The following is an 8,580-nucleotide window of genomic DNA, read 5'->3' on the forward strand; positions in this document are numbered from 1 at the left end:
CAGAAAAAAACCAAACCAAACAAACAACAAAATAACAACAATAAAACCAGATCCACCACGTACAGAAACCTATAAGCAAAGCACAGGGAATATATAGGGGGTGGACGGAGGGGAGACCAGGTCCCTTCAACCCCCAGAGAAACTTGCAATGGCAAGTAAACAATAATAAAACTGTTGGAAGCAGCCTCTTAGAAGGTTCACACTCCTTTGGACACTATTGTATTTGTTCTATCTTTATGGAGAACCCAGAAATGATCCACCAAAATAGAAAACTTAACCTTTGCTTCCGCACGCGTGAGTCATGCTGTTCGTGCTCAGGGCTGCACCTGTTTTGAGTATACCCACATTTCTCTCACTTGGAGGCCTGACCTTGTGGCCTGGGCTTGGCACAGCAGCAGGATGGGTAGACTGGGGGGCCCAGGATCTGCACTGGACCGTCAGCTGGAGTGTGACAGGTGCTTGGTGGGTCACCAGCAGCAGGGAGCGGGGCAGCATCTGGTCTAAGAGAAGACAGTGTCAGGAAGGGCGGAGCGACAACTCAGGCAGGGTACAAGCTCACAGCTAGAAGCCAGGCACTAACGAAATGCCACGGGGGGCCCCACGAGGCAGGTGCAGCCCTACCTGCGACACTCAGAAATCCAGGGTATTAGCATCAGGTGGCGTCGGCTGGTTTGGGAGCCCCAGTATTGGAGTGTGGCTCTAGGGCAGGCTCGGCGCCCAGGGGGTAGGACAGAACTGGCAGGGAGAAGGCAAATACCCAGGTCTGTATGGCGAGGATGCCAGGCCTGGAGCCACGTGGAACCAGTCAGCAGTCATGGGCTTCTGCAGCCTAAAGGTCCTGAGTGTTGCTCTTCAAGGTCAAATGCCCCTCCATGAGGTCAGGACTGGCGCTAGAGACCAATGCTCCTGAGTCCCTAAGCCCAGGGAGGAGGCTTGCACCCGGGCTCTCCACGGTCAGGAAGAGATCCTCGGCTCACACGGTCAACAAGCCTTCGGTGTGTACCAAGCACTGGGTCACGATGAGGCAACGGGCTCGCTTGAGGTCAGTGAGGAGCCACTGAAGCAGGATTGTTTACAGCACGTCTGGCACAATTTTCACGAAGTGGGGACCGGCCTCCACGCAGGACCTGCAGGCGCCTGACCTGTGCCGAGCAGCCAAATCCACACCCAGCCAAGTGCTCAAGCCTTATGGGAACAGCATGGTGACTTCAAAAAACCCACTGGCGCCGTGTCTTTAAAAGTTACTCATCGCGTCAACCCCCCATACAAGGAAGGGTAACAGTCCCCAGAGATGCCCCTGTGCTCTGTCCCAGAACCTGTGAGCGAATGCAGAAGCCTGGTGTAGCAAAGGGACTTAGCAGATGTGATTGAGTTCAGGAACGTGAGGCAGGGAGACGTCCTGATTACCTGGGTGGGCCCGATCTAATCACACGGCCCTTAAAATCGGAGAGGCTTTTCTCCAGCAGGTGTACAGCCCGAGGGGGATGGGCCCCCAGAAGAGCAGGGGGAGGGATGCCCCTTGCTCTGAAGGTGGAGGAGGGGCCGTGAGCCAGGGATTCCAGCGGCGTCGGGAAGCTGGGCAAGGCTCTCCCCCAGGCGCCCAGGAAGGACACGGCCCAGCGGACACCTTGATGGCAGCCCACTCGGCCTTCTGTTGTACTGCTGACCCACAGAACAGTAAGATAATGCATTGGGGTTGTTTGAAGCCACCAAATTTGTGGTAATAGGAATCTAACACCGTGGGAGATGGGGCCACGCTTTGTGAAGCTAAAAAGATTGGATCCTATCTTTCTATTTCCGTTCCCTATATTCACTAACCTTCACCCATCATCACAGAAAATCCTCAGATAAGGCCCAAAATCAATAAACCAAAACCCAACAGTTTAGCATGCTCGTTTTATACAGAGATGAATCTCAGAAGTGAGCGTGGGTGTCTCTGGGAGGGAGACTAAGATGGGGCAGGAGTCCACAGTTTTTAGTGCCCTTCATGCTAATTTTTAAATCTAGGGACAATGAAAGCTTGATCTAAAAAAATGCTAAAGCAGGAGGCGCCTGGTTGGCTCAGTCGGTAGCACCTTCAACTTTTTTTTTTTAAGATTTTATTTATTTATTTGACAGAGAGAGACAGCGAGAGAGGGAACCCAAGCAGGGGGAGTGGGAGAGGGAGAAGCAGGCTTCCCGCGGAGCAGGGAGCCCAATGCGGGGCTCGATCCCTGGACCCTGGGATCATGACCTGAGCCAAAGGCAGACGCTTAACGACTGAGCCACCCAGGCGCCCCGAGCCCTGTAACTCTTGATCTCAGGGTCGTGAGTTCAAGACCTACGTTGGGCATGGAGTCTACTTTACATAAAAAATAAAAAATGCTGAATGTGAGTCAGGCCGGTATGATCCTTGCTGCAAGCAGCTTACCACCTGATGTGTAGACCTATACTGCTGAATATGGTAGCCACTAGCTCTGTGTGCCTGCTACATTTTAAGTGAAAAATAATTTGCAGTTCAGCTCCTCCATTGCAGTGCCCCCACCTCACGTGCCGGCAAAGCTGGGGGACAACACAGGTGTGGAGCGTTCCCATGCATCACCTGCCGTCACCCCTCCTCACACACCTGGCAGCTCACGCTGCCATCGGCTGGGACCGCCACTGGGCCCACCAATGGGATATCGAAGCCACGTCTCCGTGTGGCCCGCACTTTCTCCCGACATGGTCCGGGTTCCAAGAGTGAGAGACCAACTCACAGGCCATGGAAGCTGCCAGGTGAGGGCCTGGGCCCAGAGGCCAGCACCTTTCACATCCAGTCCATTTTATTGGTCAAGCAGTCACAGAGCGCAGACTCACCGAGAGGGGACACGGACCTCACCTCTCAATGAAGAGTGTCAAAGAAATTGAGGGGCCACAGCTCACAAGTCCCCTCCCTTCCTTAGCAATACCTACTTTTTGAGGAGAGAATATTTTCTTTACAAAACAAATTTTTACAAAATGTGTATCCGTTCAATATTCTAAAAATAGAAGGTTCCCTACTGTGTGTCCTACACGGCGTGGGCAACTCTTCTGAGTGATGATGTAAGGAGAAAAGAGAGCAATGCATTGTGGGACACAGGCTGGAGGGGTACGGGTCTCGCCAGAACAGAACAGCGACCCAGATTGTGTTGGGGGAAGGCAGGCCTGGATGAAGAGGACCTGGGGAGGGATTTACATTGCGCAGCAGGGGGCTACTAGTCCTCAGCCCCTCCCAGAAAGTTCCTTCTAATGGAGTGGTACTTTCTTCCCTCTGAACATTTAAAACCTGTTTGGACAGAACAGCATGTAGCCCTTAGCAGAAACACCCACTGGGAGGTCCAATTTTAAAGGTGTTGGGCCCCAAGATGTTATTATTTCTACCACCACCTCCCTCCATTTAGAAGAGGGGACCTACGAGGCGTTGCTCCCATCTTCAAGAGAAGACCCTTCCACCCTCCAACTTTCTCTCCTACAGAGGCCTCCCGAGCCCAAAGGTGCAAACATGACCTTTACCAAACACCTGAATTATTGGTAGGACGATGATCAGACACACTGGGGGAAGGTCATCCACACCACCATTCTGGGTATTTTTATTTTATTTTATTTTATTTTTTAAGATTTTATTTATTTATTCATGAGAGACAGAGAGAGAGAGAGAAGCAGGCTCCCAAGGAGCAGGCAGCCCGATGCGGGGCTCGATCCCAGGACCCTGGGATCATGACCTGAGCCGAAGGCAGATGCTTAACAACTGAGCCACCCAGGTGCCCCACAGACTTGTTTTATTTTCAGGAAGATTGTTCCTCTTGATCGACCCACAAAGGAGTCCGTCCCTTATGTTTTTTGGCAAGACTTGAACATAAGCACCTTATTCTGGGAGCCTCCCTGAATTAAAAAACAAACAGAACACAACTGGAAAAAACTGCCAGAAGTCACTTAATTTAACTGTGCTGAGGAATGGCCTCACTTGGAGCCTATTTCAGAAAACTGACTTTGTTTTCTTGAAGACTCTCAGGGAAGAACGTCTCGTGGGCATGTGAGGCAAGTGCTTCAGGACTGGGCTTCAGCAGTCCATCCCCGGGGGTCCCGCTTCTGGAGAGGGTGAAGCCCAGGGGGGATCTATGGAGTCTTTCGCTCTGAAATAATCACAGGGACATTAATTCCCACGAGGGCTGAAGCTGCAGGTTGTCCCACTCAGGTTCTCACTGGGCTCTCATCTTACTACACTTGCAGGATGCTTTTCAAACCAGCACGAGGACATTCGTACAACTGCGGAGGGCAGGTGCAGATGAGGAAACTGAGGCACAGAGCACACTGTCGCAGTCTTGCTTTTGCAGCAAAGAGGGGGCTTTTCTCTGGCTGAGGAGTTGTCTAGACAGTGGTTTTCGCAGATGGAAGATAAGTGCAGGGCAGCCCTCGGTGGGATATCGCTCCGCGGGGTGGGAAAGTAAGGTGTGAGGCTGGGGGTACTGGGGAGGCTCGGTGTGGGCTGCTGCCTAGGAACATGTCTATTGCAGGGAGTTTAGTTTTGTCTTTATTTTTAGTGTTCAGTTAGCCAACATATAGTACATCATTAGTTTTTTTTTTTTTTTTAAGATTTTATTTATTTATTTGACAGAGAGAGACTCAGCAAGAGAGGGAACACAAGCAGGGGGAGTGGGAGAAGGAGAAGGAGGCTTCCCGCCGAGCAGGGAGCCCAACGTGGGGCTCGATCCCAGGATGCTGGGATCATGACCTGAGCTGAAGGCAGACGCTTAAAAACTGAGCCACCCAGGTGCCCCAACATCATTAGTTTTTCATGTAGTGTTTTTTGTGAGAAAGGTTTGTGACTCACCTTGAACAAATTAAACAAAAAAAAAAAAAAGGAAAGAAAAGAAAAATAATGAGAAAGAAAGGAAGTTACCCTTAAAAATGATCCAATAGCAGTGGAATTTTCACATGCACACTGCCCGTGTTGGGAGGGGCTGTTGCTTCGGCCCTAACTTCCTGCTCTGTTCCTTTGCCTTCTGCTTCTTTTCGACACCCTCCGGAAAAGATGGTGGGTAGGCTTTCTGGGGAGTGAGAACAGACCCACCGTTTGCTCTCGGCTGTCTGCCTCTCCCAGAGGACGCTCAGATTCCCTTTCAGACTTCTGAAGTAATGGCCACACGTTACTTTTTCATCTCTTGACTGATGAGGTTTTGCTCCAATGGACGTTTGCTTGACCAGTGTAATTTTGTACTTTACATGAGTCAAAACCTTAAAAAGTAGATTTACTGAAATGTCTCTCGCCTTTGTGTCTTAGTCTGTATTCTGCATAGCACATTGTTGGAGGTTAAAAAAAGAATCATGATCTAAAAGTCTTGTCCTAAAAGTAAGGTTAACGGTAATAACATGAGGTAGCCTTTCTCGTCACTGTTCAAAGACACATCTAGCATGCTTTTGCAAACAAAGCCAAGGGAGCCACTCTCGTTGTCTTGGGAGATGGACTGAAGGAGGCTCTGTGCTGGGATGGGATGTCCGCCTTTGCTGGGGGTCATTCAGACCCCAGGCCAAACCTCACGTTGGGTCTCATTTGTCCCAAACCCCTCGCCTCGGTTCCTTGGCTTCTGCGTTTGCTGCAAACACAGTTGGCTTTTTTTTTAAATATTTTATTTATTTATTTGAAAGAGAGACAGCAAGAGCAAGAGACAGAACACAAGCAGGGGGAGTGGGAGAGGGAGAAGCAGATTCCCCGCTGAGCAGGGAGCCCGATGTGGGGCTTAATCCCAGCACCCTGGGATCATGACCTGAGCTGAAGGCAGACGCTTAATGACTGAGCCACCCAGGCACCCCTTCCTATAATTCTTCTTGCAAAAACTAAACTAGACAAAAAAGCAAACCTACCTTTTTCAAAAACGAAAGACAGAAATCCAAATGGCTCACGGCGGAGAAACATTTATGAGCTGTGGAGAAAGTTATGTAACAGCCAACGAATGTTAGTGGACGTGGGTCCGTCGATTCTCTGAGAATGTCAAGGAATTTGCCTCTGGAATCAGATACCTAACACCCCGAATGGTTTGGAACAGGAAGGCCTCCAGTCCCACACAGAGGAGCCAGGGAAACAGCATTCCCTACTCTCTGCCTCAGGTTGTGACCGCCGGGTGTGCCCAGGAAGGAACCTGGCCCGGCCTGTCTCTGCTTGGACTCAAACGTCCTGATAAGATTTCCCTATTCTGTTTCTCCTATCATGGGATTTAGAAGACATACCCTCTGACTCTTTGTCCAGTTCCCAAGCCACTGTACAAATAAATGTACCTTTTCCAATTCTTTCATTGAAATACGTCTGGCGTGTTATACAGTGTAAGTCTGGATACACTGATGGATATAAATCCACACACAGCCGTATGATCACGGGTGTAGTGCTAAGGGGCACCTCCAACTTGTCACGCAACTTTTGTTTCTCTCTTTGTGTCAGGAATAATTCCGACCCAGCCTCCTAGTGAGTCTGCTGTTTACCCACCTTCATCCTCATCTTTGGCGGGCGTCCCCTGCGTGTCCTCTGTAACAGGTGCTTCATGGATATTTGTTGGAGTGTCAGCGGCGGGGACTAACTCCGTGTCTGGGAGCTGGTGACAGACCTAGCTCAGCAGATGAAGGTGGGCACCACGGGGAGCCCCAAGGGGCCACGGTGCGGCTCACAGGCCCGTCCCCAATTCTGCATGGTTTGTAGACTTTGTTCTGCCCCGGTAATTGGATGGCGCCCACGAAGCCCGTGCATAACCAAAATCAGAAGGTGGGGACTTCAGCCCTTTTAAAACACATCTTAAAGCTCAACCATTGATAATATTCAATAAAAATGTTTTATTAGTGACCATTTCTCTTAAAATGCAAAATAAAATGGCCTTATAAAAATACCCAGGGGCACCTGGGTGGCTCAGATGGTTAAGCGTCTGCCTTCGGCTCAGGTCATGATCCCAGGGTCCTGGGATCGAGTCCCGCATCGGGCTCCCTGCTCCCAGATATGCACTGAACATGTTACTCACCGAGTATTATTCTCCCCAGCAGCCTCCAGACCCTAGCCTGGCCGCAAACACTGGTGCTACAGAGAAAGACCTGGAAGCTACCACGGGACCTCTAGAGGAGGGGTGGTAGCTCGTTTCCGATGGTCAGACAGGAGAGGCTGTTTGATTTTTGCCCCATTGGTTCCTAAAAGCGTATCATGGGAATTTGTCATCACACCTGCCTCTTATCTATCCCTCATGATGAAACTGTTCTCCCCAGCTGAATTTTAGGGGAATGAATGGATTGGCTCTTTGGCCAGAGTGCGCTATGATGGCCAAGAATCACGTATCACCACATACTTTTTCCCTCAGGTGGCCACTTAGGAGGAAGTACAACATTCCGGAAGCTCTCTCCAGTTAGGTCAGCAGAACCCTCCCTCTCTGGAGTCTGACCCCCTGTCTGACCAGGTATAATCGCAGTGACAAGTGACTTTCAAGCTTACACCCACGCAATCTTAGATTTCTGATTTGCCCCCCAAGGAGGGTCACGGTGTTCTGAGTGCTGGCGTTGGGCCTGAGTTCTCTGTCTGCCTGGGTCTGGGGACTTGCCTGCCCCTTCACTGGTGACTTGTCTCCCTGGATTCCTGACCCATTCTTGACCTCTGGCAACACATACTCCTTAACACTGCTCTACCTGCATAGATCCCTGCCTTCTACTGGATCCATAATTCTGACTATTGGGCTCCTGGACCAGGCCAATCCTCGCAGTCTGGCGAGGGTGCAGACAGTCTTCAGTGGAAATGCCCAAGCCCAGGGTTCATGATTAATGAGGATAGGCAAGTCAAGGACTCAGGGTCCATTCAAATGCCTGAATGTGAGCAGATGACCTCAGGGCACAGAAGGATGCTGGGACAGGGAGGGTTCCACTTGCCTTAATGCAGCCCATGCATGGATTAGCATCTGAAGGACAGCCGTATCACATCACTGAATTACATTGCTCTCAGTCTCTTTCCCATGAGCAGGCATTAAACACCTCCTCTTTTGTTCTGGGTTAATTGGAATTTTCATTTCAAGTACAGGACGTTAGAGTTTGCCCCTGTTGGATTTCATCTTGCTGATGTTGGAAGAGCCTATAAGAAAAGCCCGAGGTAGAAAGGGATCCCTAACAGGCCCTTGAGCCCCCCTGTCCCCCCGCCCCACCCCATCAGTAGGAGGTACACTGTCTGGACAGAGGGCTCTGTGGAGGGTAGGCATACTGTTCTCAACAGATAGAAGGAAATACTTTCAGCTCAACCCCTTTCCTACTGGGAAAATATTACCCCTTTCCTTCTGTACAGAAGAAGAACCAGGCCAAAGAGGAAAGACTTAAGATTCTAGCTGAAGGGTTCCCCGGTGACATGCCTCCACCTCCATCATTTGGCAAAGCCCATGAACAAGCCCCACCCACACACTCAGAGTTTCCAGACAGCCTGCAAGGGTGACTCTCTCAAATATAAGCAGACATCGGGCGCCTGGGTGGCTCAGTCGGTTAAGCGACTGCCTTCGGCTCAGGTCATGATCCTGGAGTCCCGGGATCGAGTCCCGCATCAGGCTCCCTGCTCAGTGGAGAGTCTGCTTCTCCCTC

Source organism: Leptonychotes weddellii, chromosome 6 (assembly GCF_054177405.1).
Source record: "Leptonychotes weddellii isolate Sample4059 chromosome 6, ASM5417740v2, whole genome shotgun sequence".
Lineage (NCBI taxonomy): Eukaryota > Metazoa > Chordata > Mammalia > Carnivora > Phocidae > Leptonychotes > Leptonychotes weddellii.